We start from the raw sequence: 8,729 nt of genomic DNA, 5'->3' as shown, positions 1-8,729 counted from the left end.
CCAAGACATATATAAAGCTGTTGATTCCTGTCAGGAATTTGTGTTGTTGTAGGGTGTTGTTATGTGTTTGAACAAAAGGGCCATAATTATATCTAAGGGGCTTTGTTGCAATAAGATGGGCCATACAAACCTCATGTTTTCTATGTCCTATTTGCTTCAATAATATATTTCTTTTTAAAAAAGCCATCTCATGCTTAAATTGAAATAATTTGTATAAAAGAATGATAATATATCAGTTCATATTTTTATGAGACCGAGGTATTTATAAAAATTATTGTCAGTTTTCCAAAAAAAATCTCGATTCTTGGAAAAGGTTTTACAAAATTTTGCATTTGTGGAAAGATTTTATAGAAATGACCATCATTAATTAGAATTGCTGAAATTGGTGAATTTGAATTCACTACTATCATTACTATCCACATCCAAGGGTAATTTTTTTTTTTTTTTTAACAATATATTGTTGAATTTTGAATTAACTCTGTCTTAAATCAAAACTAACAGGGACCTAGTCAGAAGTAGTTTGTATCTTTTCTTACATTAGTAAACAATCATGCTTATTATTACACCATAATATTTTATTGGAAGGAACATACTCAAATTAAATTCTCATGATAATTTTATAAATTTTTGGAAGGATATGTCTCATTGATTCTTTGCTGCTACATTCCTAGTTTGCTTTTAAAGGTCACATAAAAAACTTGATTTAAATTTCCAGACCTACCATTAAATTTTACCCCAACTATAGATTTTGTTGTTGCCCGTGAATATCAAGTTTGACTTTTTTCTTTAATATTTCAATTTGAGTATAATGAGGGTAAAAGTATTACATGTATTTAGACTTGGACCAACCTAGATTTATTTATAGAGTATTAATAAATGCACATTTCAAGATACTTTTTTTCAATAAATGACCAGTGTATATATGACAAACCTGTAATTTGAACTTCAAAATATAATTTGAAATTAAGATAAACACTAATTGTCTCCCTTTTTATACTCCTGTTGGTGGAAAGACAGACTCTTGAACTAAGACTATAGTATTATTTTGATTTGCCTGATATTTTACAATTGGTACATTGAAGTGGACATAGAAAGTATAAGGTTTTACAATTTTATAAGTGCTAGATTCTTTATATACTTTATATACATGTAAATAGGTTTTAATGCAAGATCAGCAAAAGGTCAATACCACAATATTCTGCCATGAATATTTAATATTTATTTGATATTCAAATTCATAGTTGAGGTTAGAAAGATAGGTTGTTTATATTTTTTTCATATTTCTTTCATTAATTGGCTTTATTAAACTTTTATCAGTTGACTTTGTTTTCTTAAAAACCATGGAAGTGTTTATGACCAAACCTCTTTGCATTGGCGTTTTTGATTGGACAGTGGTTTTTGACCTTGAGTTATCTATGCATGTCATCCATATATACCTGTAGTCATGTTCCCTTTAAAGATACTATTGTATTTCGTTGTCATCCATAATCATGAAACCATATCAGGGAGTCTTCCTTCTGTTATCATTGTTAGATGTATGTAACTGTTGCTTTCAGTCTAATTTTTGTTTTTACCTTTTTTCAGAACAAACTAAAATTATGCATCTTCTTAATCATAAACTTCATGACAACATTTATGCAGTTAACTGTTAGAATCCCATTGTATTGACAGGAATCTCAAATAGATTTTGTATAAATTCTATCAACATTTTTTAACTTAAGATGTTAAATAACCATGAAACTTGCCAAACTACAGAATTATTTAAAAAAAAATAACTGTTGGAGGTGAAGAAATATTGTATAAAGATAAGATAAAGATATTTTATTTCCTAATCATAGGGCTCATAAAAAGCATGTAATCACACAAAGTAAAAATAAAAAGCCTTTCTCTGTATATTGTATAGCATTGTATAGCATGAGATACAGTGTAAAAAATACTTAATGATTTTAGATAGTATGTATTGATTGATTGTTGGTTGCTTTACGCCACATTAGCATAGATAGTATGTAGGATAACTCTTAGAACCTTTGCATGTGATTTGTTAAAAAACATGGATATCACAATTTCATTTCAATAAATTAGGTGTTTGAGGACAAATGAAACATGCAGTACAAACAGACACTGACCATGAATTAAAAAAAAAATATATTGTCAATCTACAAATAAAGTGTGATTTGTGTAAGATTTTTCATATTATGTGTTCATTTCAAAATTGTTTAAAACATGTTCTGGTATTCAGTAAGTTGCAATCAAGACACTGTATTCATACACATCTTATTTGCATCAGACATTGACTTCAATGGATTGATATGGCTGCCAGATTCAAAATTAGGAAAAATTACAGAAAACATATTTCTTAGATTTAAAAACTATTAAAAATTAAGGAAATTAATTTTCATAGCAAGTTTACCAATTAATATCATATACTTCATTTATAATTCCCTAACAAAATTTTTTTAAATACTTATTTTGTTTATAAAACACAAAAAAAAAACCCAATTATTCTTTAAAGTGAAACACTAACAACTTTACAGAAATTAGTCGGTTGTTACAGTTTTGTATTCATATTACATGTACGTCTAAGGAGAAGCAATAAAATTGTATTTGTAACTCTGTTGTACCTTTTAACATAAAAGTATGTGGAGTTTTCTCTTCATCATCCTTTATTACCATAATATTATAACCCTTTTTTAAAGGATATTTTAGAAAAGATTTATTTTGTTGTTTTGTTGTTGTAGTACAACAATAACATCTCAGCATATTTTTACAATGGTATGTTTTTATACGACCGCAAAAAAATTTCGTCGTATATTGCTATCACGTTGGCGTCGTCGTCGTCGTCGTCGTCGTCGTCGTCGTCGTCCGAATACTTTTAGTTTTCGCACTCTAACTTTAGTAAAAGTGAATAGAAATCTATGAAATTTTAACACAAGGTTTATGACCATAAAAGGAAGGCTGGTATTGATTTTGGGAGTTTTGGTCCCAACATTTTAGGAATTAGGGGCCAAAAAGGGCCCAAATAAGCATTTTCTTGGTTTTCGCACTATAACTTTAGTTTAAGTTAATAGAAATCTATGAAATTTTGACACAAGGTTTATGACCACAAAAGAAAGGTTGGGATTGATTTTGGGAGTTTTGGTTTCAACAGTTTAGGAATTAGGGGCCAAAAAAGGGCCCAAATAAGCATTATTCTTGGTTTTCGCACAATAACTTTAGTTAAAGTAAATAGAAATCAATGAAATTTAAACACAATGTTTATGACCACAAAAGGAAGGTTGGTATTGATTTTGGGAGTTTTGGTCTTAACAGTTAAGGAAAAAGGGGCCCAAAGGGTCCAAAATTAAACTTTGTTTGATTTCATCAAAATTGAATAATTGGGGTTCTTTAATATGCCGAATCTAACTGTGTATGAAGATTCTTAATTTTTGGTCCCGTTTTCAAATTGGTCTACATTAAGGTCCAAAGTGTCCAAAATTAAAATTAGTTTGATTTTAACAAAAATTGAAACCTTGGGGTTCTTTGATATGCTGAATCTAAAAATGTACTTAGATTTTTGATTATTGGCCCAGTTTTCAAGTTGGCCCAAATCGAGGTCCAAAATTAAACATTGTTTTATTTCATCAAAAATTGAATAATTGGGGTTCTTTGATATATGCCAAATCTAACTGTGTATGTAGATTCTTAATTTATGGTCCAGTTTTAAAATTGGTCTAAATTAAAGTGCAAAGGGTCCAAAATTAAACTAAGTTTGATTTTAACAAAAATTAAATTCTTGGGCCTCTTTGATATTCTGAATATAAACATGTACTTAGATTTTTGATTATGGGCCCAGTTTTCAAGTTGGTCCAAATCAGGATCTAAAATTATTATATTAAGTATTGTGCAATAGCAAGTCTTTTCAATTGCACAGTATTGTGCAATGGCAAGAAATATCTAATTTCACAATATTGTGAAATAGCAAATTTTTTTTTAATTAAGAGTTATCTTTCTTTGTCCAGTATAGTAAGCAAGAAATATCTGCAAGATTTTTTTTTAATTGGAGTTATCTTTCTTTGTCCAGAATCAACTTAAATCTTTGTTATATACAATATACAATGTATATTCACTTTTTACTACCAACTGATAAATTTAAATAATCTTTACCATTCAGTGATAACAAGCAGTTTTTTTACATCTTAATATTTTATGATGTATTTAAATGAGTAGTAATTGTTGCAAACTCCATTAGAATATTTTAATTGAAATTAGTTTTGGAATAAGGGAAAGGGGGATGTGATTAAAAAATTGGGTTCAATTTTTCTCATTTGAAATTTCATAAATAAAAAGAAAATTTCTTCAAACATTTTTTTGAGAGGATTAATATTCAACAGCATAGTGAATTGCTCTAAGAGAAAACAAAAATTTTAAGTTCATTTGAATACATTCATTCTGTGTCAGAAACCTATGCTGTGTCAACTATTTAATCACAATCCAAATTTAGAGCGGAATCCAGCTTGAATGTTGTGTCCATACTTGCCCCAACCGTTCAGGGTTCAACCTGTGCGGTCGTATAAAGCTACGCCCTGCGGAGCATCTGGTTTTTGTTTGCTTTGTATTTTCATTCCAATCGTTTGTTTGTTATGTTTTTTAAATTCTACTGTTAAGGTGTGCTGTATTGACAGAGAGATTGACAAAGTGCTATATTTTTTATTTACATATCTTATTATAGAAAGAAGACAAAAAGACTTTAAATACATGGATAATATGCAAGGATATATATATTTTTTAATACCTTGTATATATTTAATTCATGATCTTTAGTAAAAACTATATCAATTGACAAAGTTACTGTTAAGTACTTGCTAAGTTTCATTTGAATTTTTAGACAGATAGCTAAATAGCTGTTAGAAAATAAATCGATTACACACATTTGTCTAAACAGATGGCAAATATTACATGAGGAAGTAAAATTAAAAAGCGTGTTCCTTGCATAGTATCACTTAATTCAAATAAGAAGTACATGTATTTCATGTGTACAATATGATTAACAATTTTTATGAAAATCTAGTCTCAGTAACACAATTGTTTTACTTGGTTTGGCAAAATCTATTATATGTATATAAGCCCAAATGTTGACAAGGGTACAATCATATTTTCGATTGACCAAGAAAGAATCCTTAAATTGAATGGGTTAACTGGGAGCAAAGTCATATATCTACATAATGTAAGAAATATATGCATACTGAAATATAAGTCCAATCTTTACTGATATCATTTGGTGAAGGATAAAAAAAATATATAATATAAGACACAAGATTATAAAGCTATATTATACAATTATTGTTATGATACCAATAGATTCCTTCGTGCTATTCTGCCTATTAATTATAAGTCAGTCTTAAACTACAGAATTTACTATAGTATAAAATATTAACTGCATAAATACTTACTTTACTGCTAAAACTGTCATTTTCGTTTATTGTCAGCATTTATTTCATATTTTTTTCCATTAGTATGATAGATTATAACTGCTTGTTGTTGCTATGGTAATTGTCCTCATGTAGTAAGTCTTCATTATGCATAATAATTAAAAAGTTTTGCAGCAATATTTTTATTCATTTCTTCAAACATAAGAAAGACTTAATGATCACATTGCATCAAGTGCACACACATTGCATGATAGGTGTTATAAAAGAAGATAAATGGAATCTTGTTGTAGTCTTTGTCAGCATTGTCCGAAGACAGATGGTTTCCGGATAATTACTTTAGTACTAGTAAATAGAAATCTATGAAATTTTATCAAAAGGTTTATAACCTCAAAAAGATGTTTGGAATTGATTTGGGGGTTACGGTCCCAAGCGTTTTGGAATAAGGGGGCGACTTAGCATTTTTGCAGTTTCCAGACAATAACTTGTGTTTCAGTGTAAGAATCTTTGAAATTATGCCACAAGTTTCCATACTACAAAGGGATGGTTATGTGGGGTTATGGCTCGAACTATTTAGGAATAATGGGCAAAAAAGGGGGAAAACAGATTTTTCTGGTTAAAGGACAATAAAGGACAGTTTTAAAGCACTGTAAGGAAGGTAATCCAATCCATTTGAAGAACAATGTTGTATATATATTTGATTACCTCCCTTACACTGCTTGTTAATTATGTATTAAGAAATGATGATTGTCTTGATGATTAACTGTAAATTTCTCAATTCAAAACAGCATTGTGTATTGCACAAAAGCTAAAAAATGAATATAACTTCAAATCATATTACCAATTTTAAGTTCTTTGACTACACTTATTCTGTGCCAGAAACCTTTTATGTGTCAAATATTTAATTACAATGCAAATTCAGACGTGTATCAAGTGCGAATATGTGTCCATTTTGGCCCAGACTTTTCAGGGTTGGACATCTGCAGTCGTATCCAGCTGTACACAGCGAAGACAGTTATTCTGTATTGTATTCTTAAAGGCTTATTGAATTGAATGGTGGAACAAGGAGTATGTGAGATATTATATGCATTTATTTCCTTTTGTTGCGATGATGACATCAATCAATTGCAAATTTACTTCACTATCATGTCCAATTTGTATGCAGATACTCCATCTAGTCATTGTCTGACATTGACATTGATCTCATGTTTAGCTCACCTTGCCCTAATGGCCAATTGAGCTTTTCTCTTCACTTGGTGTCCTTTGTCGTCTGTTGTCATTTACTTTTTATGCCACCTTAGGGGAGATATGTTTTTTGGTCTGTGCGTTCGTCCATTTGTCTGTCCCACTTCATGTTAAAGTTTTTGATCGAGGAAGTGTTTGATGCCGTTGAAGTCCAATCAACTAGAAACTCAGTTTACATGCTCCTCAAGATAACCAAATGTAGCTGCGTTCGCTCCTTTTCATGTACTTCTTAAGAATGATTTGTAAATAACATATGATTAAGTAATAGAAAAAAAGAACCAATTGGATGATGCTGACGAATTAGGGTTTTACATCCAGTGACAAATATCATGTACATATAAGAACGGCAACACGTTATATATACCCTGTGTTGTTTTAGAAAGACATTTCATTCGGATTTCAGAACGTACTACTTTGAACAGACACAAAAATTAAGCCTGATTGGAAACGTTAATAGTAAATTCATGCATATTCCAGCGGCCAATCCCTATCACGCTATATTGAAGTGAGATACCCTTCAATAAAATGCAAAGAAAGTCAAAATAAAAATGCTCTTACTAGAAAGATACTGTTGAACCGTTTATTATTTTTTTTTACTCAAGAACATCTTATTCTTAACTTTTTCAATGGGAAAACATAAAAGTACCAAAACTTTTGTCTTTGCTAAATAACTCTTAACTGCACAATTTTAATTGTCCAACCCATTAACAGACTTTATTCCCATAATTTTCACTAAAACCGGGTATTATTCACGTTATAATACAATTATGAAATATCAACTGATGTCAATTTACTTTTTAGAACTAAAGAACTATTTTCTGTCCTTTAAATGATATATAAAATTGTTTGTTTCGCCTTTTATTAAAAAATTGCTATGTGTATATGCATAAATACTGAACGTACTTACGCGACGCCTTTTAGTTTTACTGAAAACTGCGCAGACTATGAAATTATTTTACAGGTGAAAAATAATCTATGATAAATATAATAATAATAATAATAATAATAATAATAATAATAATAATAATAATAATAATAATAATAATAATAGCTTTATTTAAAGAGAGTAACTTATTTGGATTAAACCAATTTTCAATAAGGCTCTCTATATATACATACAATGTTAACAATATGAATAAAACATAATTAATCTACTATTACACACATGTAAAGAATAGACGTATAGAAAGTAATACAACAACAACAACAACAACATCTATGGTATACATTGTGGCTTAACTTAAAAATTTAACACCTTTCAAAATAAAATGACTTGTAAGAGTTTTTAAATGCAGATATACTTTTTGATTTGTTAATTTCACTGGACAATGAATTCCACACTTTTGGACCACAGAAAGAAAAACTTGATTTGTATAATTCTGTATTTGATTTAGGGACAATAAAATTATCCGATGATGAAAGTCGAGTATTGTACGATTGTTTACTACTTGTAGGCACAATATCTGTTTGTCCGACACTTTTTTTGATTTTATACTTATAATATTCCATTAAAAAATATTTAACAGAGTTTAACAATAAATTGTGCGTTTTACTCTTAACAGACGTATAACCAACTCGATTAACAGACCAACCGCCCATATAGCCGCATACTCAATATAGATTAACCGAACAATCTCTCGGTTAGCCGAGTGTCGGCCGTCTATAAAGTCACATTCTACAATTTTAATGAATTCATTGGTAATTTTATAAAAATTTCAAAAGTTTTATGCTTTTCATTAAATTATGGGGTCAATGTTAAACCAAATTTGCCTCGATCATTACTAGGGTATCTGTTATGGTTTTAACTTTGTTTTACATGATTTCGAAAACTTAAGTAGAATCGGATGAGCGACACAGGCTTTTTTGCTCTAGGTATCAAGAAGTAAGATTTCGGGATGAGTCAATAATATTCATGCCTCGTTCACACGTACCTTTCATTCGAAATGAATTCGAATAGAAAGCGAATCGAATTCGCTAATCGCGTTCACACACTCTTTTTTTTTTTTAAATTCGAATTAAAGATCATAACTCATTTACCAAATTAAATTTGACGCGCATTGTAATTCGAATTAGAATTGA

The sequence above is a fragment of the Mytilus trossulus genome, chromosome 9 (assembly GCF_036588685.1).
Source record: "Mytilus trossulus isolate FHL-02 chromosome 9, PNRI_Mtr1.1.1.hap1, whole genome shotgun sequence".
NCBI lineage: Eukaryota > Metazoa > Mollusca > Bivalvia > Mytilida > Mytilidae > Mytilus > Mytilus trossulus.
Note: the sequence above shows the minus strand (reverse complement) of the source record.